At 43.8% G+C, this 17238-nt stretch overlaps 1 protein-coding gene across 2 annotated transcripts in view; it reads right to left on the reverse strand.

Annotated features, from left to right (window-relative positions):
• Window positions 1–6092, reverse strand: part of RGS17 (regulator of G protein signaling 17) — a 76119-nt gene extending 70027 nt beyond the window's left edge. For both annotated transcript variants that reach the window (XM_040599340.1, XM_040599339.1), the window contains exon 1: window positions 5945–6092. The gene's annotated coding sequence lies outside the window, so the exon portion shown is untranslated. The remainder of the gene's footprint in view (window positions 1–5944) is intronic.
• Window positions 6093–17238: the final 11146 nt, after the last annotated feature.

Consider the following 17238-nt stretch of genomic DNA (forward strand, 5'->3'; position numbering starts at 1 on the left):
AAAATTACTATATATTTCTTCTCTGTAAGGGTGGTGAGGCACTGGAACAGGTTTCCCAGATGTGAATGCCGCATCCCTGGAAGTGTTCAAGGCCAGGCTGGATGGGGCTTTGAGCAACCTGGTCTAGTGGGAGGGGTCCCTGCCCATGGCAGGGGGGTTGGAACTAGCTGATCTTTAAGGTCCCTTCCAACCCAAATCATCCCATGATTCTACGATTTCCCTCTAACTTAGGCTTTTAGGACATCAGTGTGCATATAGTGATAGTAGCCGGCCAGTGGTACTGTGAGAAAGGTAAGGACTTCCTGCAGCTCCTTGCTGCGGCTGCGATACCCCTGGGACACATTGCCTCTTGGGGGTGCCCAGTGTTTCGAGCTCTCTCGTTTGAAAGCTGTCTGAACTACAGTAGGCATAAAAATGCTGTGCCAAGGATAGCATGAGAGCCTTCATGTATGATTCCTGTGGTTTAATTGCCTTATCTCATAAGATTATTTTACTGTAACTGACAAGAGTTGCTTTTAAATGAAGACATTGTTACAGCATACCACAGCACAGCAAAACAGCACAGCAAAGCCATATTCAGCCTTCCTAAAACAGTAAGACCAAGTCTTGCTTGGACTCGCACTTGACTAAAACTACAGAGCAAGGTGGCTTTTACAGCAGGGAGCCGTGACAGAGCGGCAGTCTTCCTTTAAAGGCAGCATCACTCTGGTATACTCTCTGCTAGTCTGTAAGTATAGAGTTAGGGCTATACAGAGTGGTCCAGCTTCCAATCTCTCTCGCATTTCACCAAGCACAGCGCTGGCATCACTGGAGAGAGCAGCCAAGCTGCTTTAAGTGAAGCTGCTTTGGTAGCAGAAGCTGCATATCTGTGTTAATGCATCACTCACTAATTTACTCCCTCTCTCGCTGAAGAAACTAGGCTAGATGTATAGTATTTTTGCATGCAGAAAGATTATACAGTGCAGATGTAGTGTTTAAGATGTCTGAGTGTCTTTAAGTAATAATGCTTGGCTTTAGGATTTAAGATTTTATTAATTTTTTGTTTCTATTCCACCTCCCCCCCCGTTATTCCCCACATACATTCTGTCTAGAAATGTACTGATTTCTAAGAACATACCACCATTTGCTTACAAAGTAAATAATGTATGAAAAATTCGATTGTATGAAAGGTAAGAAGCATTTAATTCATATTTTATAAACAAGGAACTTAAAGGCAAAGCTGTCACTCAAAAGTTACATGAAGATATGACAGAATCAACCTTGCAATACTTTTATTCTTTTTTTAAAATTTAAGCCCAGATTCATTAATATACCAGAACAGCACAAATTATTCAAAGCATACCCATCATTCAAAATGAGTTTACATCTATTTTGCATCACTGCAGCAGTGCAAAACAGATAAAGCATGCTAGGGAATCAAGCCCCTGTGTTGGTTTGGAGGACCCATGTTTATTCAAGGCGCAAGTTAGATGGTGGCTGGGCAGGAGAAGCAGCGCAGGCCCCGAGTTCAGCTGTTTGTGTGCTTCTAAGCGTTCCCCTAGGTTTTTTGCCACCGTCACACTGCATGGCTGCTTCCTTTGTGCATGTTAAGAGACAGCAGCAGCGCTAAGGGAAACCTTCTGAGAGCAGATACCCAACTTCGAGTCGAAACAGAAAATCTTTGCAGAAAAGATCTCTCTGAACTGGTTAACCTGCTGGAGGACTGGAGTCAGATGTGCATGCAGCTCCCTGTCTCAGACCCACTATAGCCAAGACCTGAAGAGGTGCTGAGCTGAAGGGCTGAGCTCCTTTGGAGGGTGCAGTAAGCCCCCCAGGAGTCAGCAGTGAAGCTACTACTCACACAAGCCTACTTGCAGCCTGTATAGTTATAGACATTAGCTACAATCATTAATAGATAAACTTAATTACAACTTCATCTATTAATTTGTTTTTATACCCTACGCACAAGCTTTTAATTACTTAACAATATGGAAAGTTTGATTGCATTACTTCATTATTAAGACTACTTAGGAGAAAGAATAAGCCAACAGAAATGCCAAATTTCTTGAAGGATTTATTTTTTAACTAATTTTAACTCAAGCCAATTAGCACATGAATTTTATGTTCTTAAAAAACTTGTTCTGTGTGCACAGAGTAAGCACTACAAGTATGGTTAGGATGTATTTTTCATTAAAAAAGCTGAAGCTGAGACCTTGGTACAAGTGCAAAATAAATCTCTACCTGACATCATGGAGACATGATCAGGAGGAAGCTAATGGAACTGTGATGAACATCTCTGTAAGAGCTAATACTGTATCACGTAGTACACTTCTAGCACAGTCCTAAGTACCTCCATATGTTTCATAGTTACAGGCAAGCGTGTGAAGCATACAAGAAAGAAAGTGCTATTTAAAAGATACTAGGATTGTAAAATTTATTCAAGCTAACATATTTTCTGTGAAGGGAATTTTATAGATTATATATATATATATATGGTTTGCCACAGATATGTATACACACACATATATAAACACATATATGCCACCCATAAGTGGAAAATCATTCCCATATTTCGTTTGAAACTGGCTTAAGTCTGAGACTGGCTGACGTCCCTCCTATCCTGTCTTCATAATGATACCACTCAGCCTCTTCTTCTTCTAGTCTTTAGGGAGATGCTGATTACTGCATCTGAGGTTCCCAGCGTTTTATTTTTTGTGAAGGATTTCACAACTCACGTGGGTTTCTACTGTTCTCCACTTGTCCACATTCTGCTGTGGATTGCATTGCTCCAAATTGTGTCTGCTGCTGATTTCAAACTCTGAGAACTTCTGGGTCTTTGGGTCCAGGCTGTGCTTTTGTGGTTCTTTGGTCTCTTATTCCTCTATTATTTTTTGTGAGGAAATCAAAGCAGGGTTGAGGTGAGATCAGGGGAGCTTTCTGCAATGTTGGTCTGATCAGTACTAGTGCTCCTCATGCATGATGTGAACTAAGTAGTACTCTTGGGGAGAAGAACTTCTGTCACAGCTCCTTCCAGATCAGTTAGATTTTATGGGGCATTTAAACTTTACTTTTGCAACTATGCTAACTATGCTCATCCTTATAATGAACAATCACACAGAGCAATTAAAAGTGATGCTAATTCAATGGTACCGAGTTCATAGATATATGCCCCTTGACATATAACTTGCACTTTTTATTTAGTGTACTTCTTGGAAATGAAGAATTGCAGTTTGAAAATAAAACATTTCATCTTCTTTTCAGGGTAGGTAGAAAACTGTATTAGCATAGGGAATTTTTCACCTAGTTGTCAGTCAGATTTCAATTCAAATCAATAGAGCAGGGAGTTAATTTTCAACAGACAGCTTTTCAGTAGCCTTCTTGAAATGAGTTCATGGGTTCAGGGCAATTCTTTATGCACAAACATCCATGTTGCATAACAAGAAAAAGCATGACTATTCTTATCTGTAGATTTCAATGTAAAAACCGAGGAGTGCATATGGCTTTACACCCCTAGGCAGAACTCTCAACTCAGTGACAAATAAAATGAAGGGACTTGAACTGCCAGTGCTGTACCTGCTCTGGTGTGAGAGGACACTCCGAGTGCTTTGTACAGACACAGTATGTGCTCCTTGTCACATAAGAAAGCTAAGGAGCACTGAATGAAATTATCAGGCAGCAGGTTCACAGCAAACAAAAGGAAGTACTTTTTCACACAAAACATAATTAAATCGTGGTGCTCACTGCCACAGAATGTGGTTGAGACCAAGGTATAAATGCATGAAAAAAAAAAGGGAGTAGAGAAATTCAAGGGCTTATTAAATATGATGATCTGGGAGTAAACCCCAGTTTAAGAAATCCCTGTACTACAGTTTGCTGGAACTTGAAAGGATATACCAGGAAAAGATTGCTGTATACCAATCCTGTTTCTTCCGTTTTTCTCCCTTCAGCATCTGCTAATGACTGTAGTCAGAGCCAGGATATTGGACTAGATGTTCAACTCACTATAGCAATTTTTTTGATCGTATGCTTTTAATCAAATTACGTTCTTATTTTGGCTACTTAAAAGGATCCAAGGCCCTGATGGAAAAGGCATTTAAATGTCTAATGCTCGTGTATTTTAGGGAGGTAAGTACTTGTGCGTATCATAGCCTTTGCATCTTAGGCCGTAAACTTATTGGGGTGGGGCGCATGTATATTTTATTAGGATTTGCTTATTGTGGATATGAACTAAAATAAAACTACACATTTGACAAAAGTGGTAACAATGTGTAACACTGTTTCTCTGTAACGGTTAAATAATTTGTTTGCCTAATGGCTTGTGCCACAGGAAAATTTCCTACTGATTTACGTAAGGATGATGACACCAGCATCCACTGATATGAAAAAGAATTAACTTCCTTTGTAGAACTCCCCACACTTGCAATGCATGAATATAACATTTGTAGAAAGCTATTTATCACCTGTTACCCATAACAGTATTGCCAGACGATACGAAACTTGCTTACATTTACCTAGCAGGGTATTCGAGATTTCATCCATTTTGCAAAAGCATCTGGCTGCAAACCTATGACACACATTGGTGAAAATCCAGATAGAGGACTGAAGAAACCAAATACCGAAAATCCTCAATTTTACCCCTGCCAGTGCTAAGCCTGACGTGTGGGTAAGGTTTCCTCCCAAATCAAGAGGTAGCTGTCAATTGTGCAACACGGGGCTGACAGCTGAAGCAGCCAGGCAAGCCCCGCTGTAACTGCGGGCGGGTGCATCCCAAGGCGAGGTGAAGAACCGCAGGAGCCGCACACGGCGGGCTGCGGGCGCCGGGCAGCATTACCGCATCCCCGCAGCACCGGCGGCGGCGGCAGCGGGTGTTTCCCCGGGCTCAGGGAAGCCCCGCGCTGCTCGGGGCCCGGCGCCGCGCTGTCCCGCGCCCCCCGGCACCGGCACGGGCACCGGGGGCAGCCCCTGCCCTGCCGGACCCGCCCGGCCACCTGCCCCCCCGCCGGCATTTCCCGGGGAGGGGTGGGAGGAGGCCGGGGCAGCGGGATGGCGGTGCCGCAGGGCTCGGCGGGCGGGGGAGGCTGGGTGCGCCGGTGCCCGCGGTGGGGGCGGCCCCGCCACCTCCCCCGGCCGCCACGGCGGGGGGTCCCTGGCCCCGGCCCGGCCCTGTGGGGTAGCCGAGAAAGGGGGAGGGGGGGAGGGAGGGACAGAAAAGCAACTCTCGCTCTTAGAGCAACGACTCCTTCGTTCACCCTCACCTTCCGCCGGCTCCTCGAATTAAAATAATAACAACAACAATAATTACAACATCCACCCTCCCACCCCACCCACCCCCCCGCAGAGTAGACCCGCGTTACGGGGAGGGGAAGGTCAAGAGGAAAGGCAGGGGGAGCGCTGCCTCATCTACGAGCCGGCGGCTGTCACACCGCCAGCCCATGCTTCCCCGGGGGCGGCCCGGTCCCTCCCCCTCCCGGGCTGGGCAGCATCGCCCGGCGCGGCGGATGCCCCGTGGCATCGCCCGGCTGAGCCGCGGCACCCCCGGCACGGAGCGCGGGGGGCGGGGAGGGCGCGGGCGGGCAGCGCGCGGCGGCACCGCTCCCCACCCCTTTGTGGACCGCAGGCAGGGAGACACAGGGGCACACAGACACAGGGGCACACAGACACAGGGGCACACAGACACACACACGCCCCTTGCAGCCTCCGCAGCCGCCCGTTGTTACACGCGCGCACACACGCTGACACACGGCCCGTCCCCCCGGTGAATGCATTTTCTGTTGCACCCCACCGCCCTCCATCCATCCTCCCTCCCGCCTACCTCCTCTTCCTCTTCCTCCCCCCGTTCGGTTGGTGTCCCCCCCCGCCGTGTCGTGTCCGTCCACCCCCCCACCCCGTGCATCACTATAAAGCAGACATTTTGATGCCGTTTATCACGGTTCAGGCTGAAATAACCGCGGAGCGCCTTACCCACCCCCGCCCGGCTGCGTGCAGTTGGCGCTGAGCGATCCCGGGAAGGGCTGCGGCGGCTCGTCCCTAGCGGAGCTGCTCTGCTGCCATCCGCCCAACTTCAGCACCCAGCCGGCGGGCGGAGGGAGGCGGCGGCAGGCAGGGAGGCAGGGAGGGAGGGAGGGAGGGATGCAGGGAGGGAGGCAGGGCGGGCGAGAGGGCGGTGGAGAAGGGAGGGCGGGAGGGTGCGAGGCGCGGCGCGGCGGCGGGAGCCTCGCACATGCGCTCTGCCAGCGGCGGCGGAGCCCGGCGGCAGCGGGGGTTTCCCCGCTCGGCCCGGGCCCGTTGAGTCACGGCGCGCCCCCGGCCCGGAGCTCCCCGGGGAGGCGGGGGGGAGCGGCTCGGCCAGGCTGCGCCGCAGGTCCCGGGGTCCCCGCCGGCGCGGCGGGCGGGGGTCCCGGTGGGCTGCCCCGCGGCGGGTGGGGGTGCGGAGGGGCTGCCCCGCGGCGGGCGGGGGTCCCGGGGCGCTGCCCCGCGGCGGGCGGCAGCGCGGCAGCACCGAGCCCGTGGCCTGGGAGCGTGTCGCCGAAGGAGCGGTGCGCCGCGGCCGTCAGAAGCGAAACGCCGGCATTGCTGGGCTCCTGCTTGCTTTTATTCTCGTCCCCACATCGGTATGTCCAAATAGAAGACAAAAAAAAAAAATGGGAAAAAAACCCCCAAACGTGTATAAACCACTGTCTAACGCCTCGTTGTCCTCCTGCCGCCGAGAGGAGGCAGGGATTTAGCAGCCCAGTAAACTTTTTGATATCGGGCACCCGAGGCAGGATGCCAAAGCAAGGAACCAGCATGGATCTGTTCGTTGCCACCATAATAATCAAGCTCGGGATGTTCTAAAAATCTGACTCTGAATCCTAAGTCCTGCCAGGTCTTGCCAGCGAGTTTGTCCCAGCTTTCCAAACTCCACTTTCCAAATTTCGGCTCAACAGAGAACATTATTTAGCATCCCTGCTGCCCCCTAACAATCTGGAGCCTAATCCACCTCAAGGCTATGGCACTGGAAAAATACATATTTGGCATCCAGATCCCATCAAATCATGCCATAAATCCAGAAATGTTTGTATCTCCAGAGAGAGAGCACATTGCTGCATTTACCACTCCGCCACAGCAACCTGGCAAGGTGGTACAAAAAGGCACAAGGCTGGGTTAAGGTGGTGCTGTGCCTTGCCAATGACCCGTATTAATTCTCTTCACAAAACTGGTCTAGACACCTGTGTATCCCATCTAGATCTCAAAGTGGAATGCTGCCAACCCTAAAGCCAAAACAGTGTGTATGTCAGTAAGGCTGAAATTAAAAGGATTGGAAGCAGCCCAGAACAGCTAACTTGCGTGAGAGCTGTAAGAGCATAGGAACATCAAAACGATCTCAGCTCCCAGGAACCTGTATTCAGAACATAACTGATTCAACAACATGGCAGTAGCAGTCACGGCTGCATGGCTTACTTTTTGACTTCTGGGACAGAAGCTTCCAAGTATGGATCATAAGGACCAAGGTGAGTGTTAACCCCCCTGAAAGTCACTCCTCATGAAACCATCACTTCTATTTGGGTCTGATCCTGATGGTCATGGAGAAGTCTGACAACTTGAGGACATAACTCTTCTTGATACTGAAGGTTATCGGCTAACCACGTTCTGTCCAAGCAAAATCTTTGCAGTCTGTGTCCTCTTACAGTTGCTCCTACCTTACCACCTTTTCCCTGGCAAACATCCCGCTCTGCTCCTTCTGTACACTAACAGACCTATCTCGAATTATTCAGCTAATTTAAAATAGTTAAACTAAGAGCAACTGATACTTAGCATGATGTTTAAGATTTCATTTAAGGCTTGAAGAAGAGCTTGAGGGTCTCAAAAAATATTTTTCCAACTATCCCCAGTGTCCGAATAAAAATGCTACCTACACATAGTCTTGCCCTCAGAAAATCAGGCCAGTTTTAGTTAGATACCTAAATAAAGACGTAGCTGTAACTCCAAGTTAAATATCTGAGTACACTGCAATTTGGAAGTCTTTATAGAAACTGAGCTTACATCCCTTTCTTTAGAAACAGTGCTCAAAAGAGTATTAAAAAAGATAAAATGTATTTATGAAGTGTTAACAGTGTTTTTATTTGTTAATTGCAATGCTTAAAATACTGCTTGGGTATCTTTCTACAGCTTGAAAGAGCATCGGCTCTATTCCAAGGCCTCAATTCAGAAAAGCCTCCATGTTTAGGAAATAGTCTTAAGACTTGTTTAACTTCAAGCTCAAATGTTGGAGCTTATTGACTCCATGCTGAAGACAGTAAGCCTTCGGTACCTGCTTAATATTAGGAAGACAGTTCAACTCTGACCGAAGCTGTGAAACTGATCAAAGCAAGTTTCTTCTAGAGATTTGGTAGGTGTAGAGAAAGTATATTCAGATGTTCAGACTAAAAGGGAACTAAATAATGGGTAGAAATGAAAGGGAATAGTTTTATCCATATACCAGAGAATGAATAATATGATTTCAAAATTTTACAAGTTTGAAAATGTTATGCTTAAAAAGTTTAAATTAATAAAAGACTTCAGCTGTTTATGACTCTGTTAATGTTTCCCACAGCTCTGAATGAGCCCAGCCATTCCTGTTTGCCATAGTTTCCTCCACTGAAGCCATTCCTTGGTGCTTGAACTTCTGTTTATAAATCCACTTTCTTTCAATAGCTGTTCAGCGCTCTGCTCTGACCACTGCCTAATCCTTCTGCCTATTTTAGAGCCCTGCAATTGCACTCAAAGACTTTTTCTTCCAGGCCTTTCTATCCTCTTTCCCTGTATCATGTGTCTTGTTCCATGCTTCTTTGCATTTCTTAACCCAAACAATTTTCTTATTAGCATACATTCATTATTTTTCTATTAAAACTGTTAGCATTGTTTTTCCAATGAAAAGTCACTGAGTTTTGAAAAAAGAGAAATGGATGGAGGAATGCATTATAAATGGGCTTGTGGAGATCTAGAACAACATGTATGTGAGAAAGCTTTCTGGTACAAAGGGTCCATATAAATCTAATAACATCATTTCACTTCAAATTTGTGTTCTTTAATGTCTGGATTCCTATTGGCTTCAATGGACATGAAGTTACATTCCTTGTTTTCCAGCATTAAGTCTACATAATTATTAGTTGACTGTGTAATTTCAGTCAACTTCATATTTTACCAGCAGAATACAAAACATTTAACATCTGTCATGGTCATAGACTCTTCAAGATTACATTCAAGTAATATTAGCCTTTGCCTATCTTCAACTTAAAAAATAAAACAAAATCAAAGGCTATCATTAAAACAAATCAATAGCCAAATTCCTCAAATTGATCAGAAAGTCATGATCTTCTTTCATGCCCCCAGCATTGCTTCAATGTGATACAAAATGAAATATTTAAAATGTTTTGAGCCACTGGTCATACTATTTTTTCCTCTGTAAGCAGCAGCATTCAGCAGTTTAAAGGCACTTACATTTGTAGCATCAACTAGGGAATGGGTCAGAAAAATGTGCTGCACTTATGGAGATGTCTGTATATTTATGGTCTGCATCATGCAAAACACTTTTTTGAATCTTTCTTAGCTGTAATTGTGCAATACCACAGTTCTTTTACAGCCACGGCTGCTTATGACTACCAGGCTGTCTAATGCTATTTGACACTATTAGGAAGAGTTTAAAGAATTAAATAAACCTTTCTACGCTGCTATGCAAAAACCCATGAAAATTACCCCACCCCCCTCCAAATAACAACAACCCCCTCCCCCCCAAAAAAAAACCCAAACCCAACCCCCCCCCAAAAAAAAACCCCAAAAACCCAAACCAAGAAACCAAATACCAAATCCCCAACCTTTTTGGCACAGATCAAATTAGTTGAAGAAGTGCTCATCTTCAGTTAGCTATTTGGATGGAAATCTGGCTTGCAAAATGTGATTAGAGCTACAGAACCTCAGTGTTACAGAGATTTATTTTTGCAGTAGCAACAAATAGAACAAACACAGAGTCTATCTCTGAGAGTCCAGTTTCAGATTTCCCCAAGCAACGTTTATAATTTGGCTTGTTTATATGCAGAAACAAAGGCTTCAGAAGTCCCCTTATTAAAGAACTGCTCTTTGCAGATGGCAGTGCACTTGTAGCTCACTCAGAGCAAGACCCAGAGATAATGACATCTTGTTTTGCAGCTGTTTCTGTTAACTTTGGCTGAGTAATCAGTATTTCAAAAGCTGGTACTATGTGCCAACAGCCACCAAAACTCAAAAGTCCGTTGACTCAAATGAGAAGAAGAATGTCACTGGCACTAGACAGATGAAATCAGACCAAACTATTGCTCTGGTGCTTTGAGAGATCTTCCCGTGGATTTGAGCTACCCTGGTGGTCTCTTGATCAGTAATAAACTGGTATTATCATTTTACTATTTCACCAAATGCATTCTTCTGTCACAAGCTAGATGAAGATTCCTAGCACTATTCCTGGAGCTAAATGTATTTTATCCCCCTTCTTTAGCAGCTAGAGCAAATAGATTTTAAAAGGTTTCATTGCACGGGAGTGGGAGATGGAGATTCACTTCAGTAACCAGCTGATCTGAGCACTCCGCAGTGAAACATTTCTGATCCTTAGGAATTGAACAGAAAGGACCGGTAGGTGGTAAGGAATTTTTTAAGGCTAGTAGTCATAAAAGCCACTTATATCTCCCAAAAAAATGTTGTTTGGGTGGCAAGAAGTATGTAGTATTCTGAACCTGTCTGCTTCTAGTGAATGATAATCCCAAGGTTATGAGTCTTAATAAGTTAACAATAGATTACCAGGGTTAAGGTTCAACAATGAAATACTAGTTTTTACTTAGCTTGCTGATCCACAAACTTTACAATGTTTCTTTTTAATGATGACACCCCTAACTACCCTCAAAAGTCATGGGACATATCACAATGCCATTTCCCTAAAACTTTGTTTTGTCTCAGTAAAAAAATAGTAGTATTTTTAAAATTTGATCCTGAGTCAAGAAAACATTTAAACACATACTTGCTCTCAGTAGTAGGACTTAAGTATAGATGTAGAGTTAATTCCATGCTTAAGAAGTTGTATATGAATAACACATACTTGATTCCTTTCTCAAGTGGGAATTTGTATTTTCTGTTGTGTTTTACACAGTTTATAATCTCACATAGTTTGCTGAAGGTACAATGAAAGCACAAAGACTTGTGCTTTATATATTCTGATTTTCTTAGGTTTTTTACTTCATGTTTCCATTAAAATCTTAATTAAGCCAAAGCTAAAGGTCAGAATGCAAATAGTAGTAGGTAAAAAGCCCCAAAGCCCCTCTACCTCATAACATAACAGTGTCTGTAAGAGTTCCCATTGTGAAAATTCAAAATGACATGGTTAGACTTAAAACCTCTAAGCATCTGAAACCAGAGAATATGGGTGAACAGAAACCCAGCTTTTAAAACAGGCAAGTATTTCAGGTGGGGGATTGTACCTAAATATAGAACAAGGTAGATGTGCTGGAATAAACTTGGGTATTTTATACCATGAAAGAGTTTGGGTAGTATCTGTTCTCTTTTATAAGTACAGGCAATGTGTTCAGTGTAATATGAAGAAATTAATTTCGTGTTGAGTAATTAAATTAGCCCATTTCTTTTCATTGTTAGTTTTGAAATAAATTTAATTCTTCTGTCAGAGTTGGTAGCAGCCACCAGACTTGGGACTGGAAGCACACATGTGTGTCCACCTGGAGTTTCTGATAGAACCAACAGGAACTTTTCAAAGGGAAGAAAGCCCAATGAAATACCATTACAAAGATTTCTGTTATGGAAATAAAGGGTAATGATATCTCTTGAATAGTTGCATAGCTTGTGGCTTTTCAAAGTCTTGTGGCTCTAGTTCTATATACTTCTGTCCATGCTATGCATCTGGCAGCAAGGTGGTGAGGGTCTGATCTGCGGAGCTGTGGCTGAGACCCTTGGTTCCTCAGCACCCTGTGAGGCAGGTTTTGCAGCGCTCAGCCAGAGATTTTATTCTAAAGCTGAAGGTGCAGGGTGAGCAGCTACCTGTGCTGTGGATGGTGTATCACCCTCTCATCCATCCCCACTACGTTTGGCAGGAGTTTATTAACTCATTCCAGAGCCTACCAGCATCAGAGAGGCAACTTTCCTGCCTGGCTCTGGTGCCAGGCACAGGCTGGTGCCAGAGGTTTGTATGATCCCACAGTCCTCAGACACGTGCGGTAGCCTTGGTTCCAGCCAGCTGGGAAGTGTTCTGTGCTTGTCCCCTGCAGTTGCACCCCTTAACAAGGATTCAGCTTTGGCTCTTTTTCTGCTGCTAGCTGTGTTGGCTTCAGCAGGCAATGCCATATCCCCTGGTTCTTTGCCACTGGGTATTGAAGGATCCTCCAAAAGCCATACGTGTTTCAATGGCTAGGAATCCGCATCTCATAGTAATCTGAAAAGATTCCTTACCACAAACTAGACACCTTTTTCCTCCCTTCTTGGATCGGCACCACGACACTTCGCATGTAGCTGCGCTTCTGGTGTGTCCCAGAGCAGTGGGTGGGAGCATCCTGAGAGAAAAGCTTGCGTGAATGAACCTCTGTTCATGCCCCCCTGTCTGTCACAGCATGGCTGTCCCCCGCTTGAGGCATTTGTTCATCTGACTTGTGGATCAACGAGGAATCCAGACGGCGTCGCCGCTGGCTGTCCTTCCTCGCGGCCACCGGGAGGTGGAGGCAGAGCACGGCCGCTGCCCGCCGCGCCGCCCTCCCGCCCGCGCCCGGAGCCCTTCGCCCGGGGGAAATCATTTAGGGATGTGATTCAACACAGTAGATTCCTCAGCATTCACAAGCGCACCCTTTCTTAGAGGATGGCTAGTCTTTCTGCCGATATTTGTATTTGCACGCAGGCAACTCTGTTCTCTGGTTGGTACTTGCTGTTTCCTCTTTGTGATGTATAAACTGAAACTTTTTGAGGGAGAAGTGGTACACAGTCACAGAGTCCACACAAGGTGATTTAGCTAAGTAATCACTAGCGAACATGACCAAGAGAACAGGCAGATGTCACTGTATTGCCCCGGTGAACGATGCCTCAAGTATTCCGTACTTGCCACCATCTATTGGTGGCATCCCTCTTCAAACCAATAATAAATAGAAATAGGAACGTCACTCTTTTTCTGCTAAGGATTCTACAAATACTTTCTGATAATTTGTTTAAAGTACTTGCTAATACAGTCTGACAAAAGCCATTAAAGCTTTTTGCAAAATCAGAACAAATGGCCTTGGAATAGATTGCAGGGGATTATTTAATCTGTTCCCCACAAGGAAATTTGAAGCCGCCTTGGGTCGTTTTCTTAGCTAGATGCCTTTGGCTGTATCTGATCTCTTTTCTAAATATTTGAAAAAAGGTGTCACATCAGCATTTGTATATGATGTAAGAGCAGTGAACTGGTTACTGCCCTGGTCAGAAACCCTTACATTTGCATAATACATATTTTTCCTCTCTGAAAATAACCTTCTAACAAAATTGATGAAAGCAAAATCCATTAGTCCCTACAGATCAGTGACTTCATGATCTGAAGATGCAGGTTAAGCTAGCCAGCAACAGACTTTGTAGATGGGCACGGATCTGGCCTTCTGAGATATTGTCCTGGTTTCAGCTGGGATAGAGTTAATTTTCTTCCTAGTAGCTAGTACAGTGCTGTGTTTTGGATTTAGTATGAGAATCATGTTGCTAACACACCGTCTTGGTTGTTGTAAGCAGTGCTTACCCTGAGTCAAGAACTTTCAGTTTCCCGTGCTTGGCCAGTAAGCAGGTGAGCAAGAAGCCAGGAGAAAGCAGAGCCAGGACAGCTGACCTGAGCTAGCCAAAGCAAACCATATGGTAGAACAACTTGCTCGGTATATCATCTGGGGGGAGTTGGCCGGAGGGGGCCCATTGCTGCTCAGGGACTGGCTGGGCATCAGTCAGTAGATGGTAAGAGTTGTATTGTGCATCACTTGGTTTCCTTGAGTTTTATTGCTCTCTCTCACTCTGTTAGCTCTTTATTCCCTATTATTATTAACGTATTGTGTTGTTACTATATTTTACTTTATTTCAGTTATTAAACTGTTCTTAGCTCAGCCCACGGGTTTCACCTTTTTTCTCAATTCTCCTCCCCATACCACTTGGGGAGGGGGGAAGTGAGCAAGCTGCTGCATGGTACTTAGTTGCCAGCTGGGGTTAAACCACAATAGGCTTACAGGTAGAACAGAAATTTGTTTTCCACCTACTTGAGAGAGAATATTTTCAACAAATTCAATCGCCCTCAGAGAAGGCATATATCCTGTGCAAATACTGTGGCTTTCATAGAAATTGTCCTCCAAAAAATCTTGGACCTGTATTTTTTGGTTGTTTTAGCTCACTCACTTTTTTTTCTTCTTTATGCTTTGACTGAGAATAACTGGCAGTAAAGCCAATACAAAACAAGCTTTTGTCAAAGCTCCACTAAAATTACTATTTTGCTTCAATGTAAATCTTCTGCAGCAATATGGAAATTTAGTGGCAGTTTCCTGACTTCCAAAATATTCTCCTGAAAATCAAGAGACAGTTCCCCTGTTGGATTTTCCTGCATGATCAATTTAGCCTTTAGTCTGCAAACAAAATGGCTTGATCCAAACTGAGAGATCAGGACATGTGCTACCTCCACATCCTTCTCACAGATCAATAGAACGATGCTGACCTGTGAGGGATGTATGCAGCTGATCAGAGGACAGTGCTTTTTGACCTTCCTTATTAGAGACCACGGAAATTTTTTTTTAAAACATCCCAGTGCCTGTGCAGTGCTGCTACACTCAGCTCAAAATTATCATAAAGTCTGCATGCTCTTGTATAGCTTGCTTTTCCCAATTTAGTTTCTTTTCTCAACTGCAGGATATGTAGGATGTGTTCTGTTTCCTTTCTCGCCACAGACATTTTGCAAGGGAACCCCAAGCTGAGAAGCAGTAACATATCCCATGCTCTCCTCTTGCAGCATCGCCGTTGTAACCTGCATTGAGTTTGGTCCGACATCATCACCAATGCTTCAAGAAATCTGCAGTAATTGAAAAATAGGACAACAGGTGTATGTTCAGTGATTTTCAAAACGCTAATTTGAAAATATGCTTGTTTGTCCAAAATGGCTTTTATATGGCCCCTTTTGGACTTTAGATTTTTGTGTTATTACTCTTGCAATCTTACTGACCTCTGACTTTATGACTCTTTTTGGAAGACTGGAAATTGCACACTAACAAACAAGAGAAGGTGTCAGTCCTTTATTTCAGCTATGTATCATTTTAAACGTAGCCAAAGTCCTGAAGCAAAGGTGTAACTGCAGCCATATTCAGAGATTTCTGCCAAGTGGTGACAACTGTAACAGGGCGTGGCGGTTGGCCCCTACGCTTTTAGCCTTCATCCTTCATTTTTTTTTAGGACTATTTCATGTCCTAAACTTATAGCTTATTTAAAGGGTCAAAGAGAAAGATATTTGCCTTACTTGCACAATTGAAAGTATTTATATTTGGGTATGTCATAATTATGACATCAGTCAGAATTATAAGCACACCTGTGTATTTGTCACTCAGCTAGGCACCATGATTTAATGAGCTGGGCACGTGACCATAAGCGAACAGGCTGCATGTAGTTACTATTCATATATGATCATTATGTACCTGTCAAAACTCAGTTCCCTAAGTAGAATCCTGGATTAGTGTTTATTTATTTAAAGACTTTTAGACTAGTCTATATTTATTTAAACAAGATAAAGGAATTGCAGAGTTTTACCCAGAGAGCCACATAAGCTCCTTATTTCATTTTTAGCCTCCCTACCTCAGAAAATTGCCTGTATTTATTATCTTCTGTTGCTCTTGCTTTGAATTAACGTGTCATTTCTCTTAAGCAAGACTCCATCTGTATTTTCTAATGCATATGCCTACAGCACTGTAAAAAAAAAAAAAAAAGGAAAGAGCTCACCATTGTGTTGGTTGTTTAGTATTGCACAGTTTGATGGATCTAATCCATAACTATCACCACAATAATATTGTGCAGAGAAATGTGAACTCACACTCTTTGTTCAGGAAGAATCACCGTGAGTTCCTAAAATAAAATCAGCCAAAACCCTCTCTCCCTTTTGAAATGGTTGGCTAGAATCTAACCTGGGGCATATTACTGCAAATCCTGAGAATCTGTATTTAATTTAAAGCAATCCAGAATGATAGTGTGGTAAATTAGGTGTGAATGTATATTCTATAATAAAAGATAGTTTAAAATGACCAGGAAATTTCTATCTGAATGAAGTAAAATTTTGCTCATCAAATTTCTTCTTCCCTTCAATGAAACCCAACATCTTGTCAACTCTGTTTTGCCTCAGAACTAAGACAGACAGCACTATAAACAGGCTGTGGACAACACCACTGGTTGCATATGTAAAAATCCAGCTTTTTAAGATCAATCAATCACTTGTTTGCTAAACCTGTCTGAAGTCTAGTAATTCAATAAATGGCATGTAGCTAACTTTGGCCAGTGAAATACATTATACACAGCAAACGAGGAAATGGAGTATTTTTGAGAAGAATATCAGTGTTTTTAAGAACATTTCAACACCTGTCACAATCTGGAAAACAACAGACCAGAACCTGAACAGCAAACAGCATGAAAAATGTGCTTAAAAATGGCACGCTCTAACCAAAAAGGCCTGTTCCCGAGATGTAATCAGAGCTATAGTGGAAGGAAAGCATCTGGAGATCTAATCTGCTAAGGAACACTACAAAGAATTCCTAAGCACCACTTTATGAATCAAATGAAAGGGCATAAAATGAAATAATATCAAAGCACCTTAAACTGTAGAGCCTCTTTTACACCGACCAATTGTTATTTACAATATCGAGGCAGTTCTCATGGCCAGTGTATTGTCAGAGGCAGGTAGATAAGTTTGCCAACATTAAAAAGAATCAATTTTCAGAAATGACTTTTCATTTTGGCCTAACAATGTGAGATGCCCCAAAGCCTCTCATTTCTAGAGAGAAGGCAGGGAAGAGGAGTCTTCTGCTCATGAGTTTCTGAAAGGCTGCCCTTCTAGAAGCATTGGAAGTCGGTCACTGTAACGTACTTACCATTTTATAAAAATCATGGTCACAGTTTGATCTCAATTACAATAACATAAATTTAAAATAAAATCCACCACATTTAATAGAATTGATCGAGCAGTAGCACCAAGTTGAGATCAGGACAGGATTCACAGAACATTTTAGATGCAATAAGCAGAAATATGAAAAC

This window comes from Falco naumanni, chromosome 6 (genome assembly GCF_017639655.2).
Source record: "Falco naumanni isolate bFalNau1 chromosome 6, bFalNau1.pat, whole genome shotgun sequence".
NCBI classification, from domain to species: Eukaryota; Metazoa; Chordata; class Aves; order Falconiformes; family Falconidae; genus Falco; species Falco naumanni.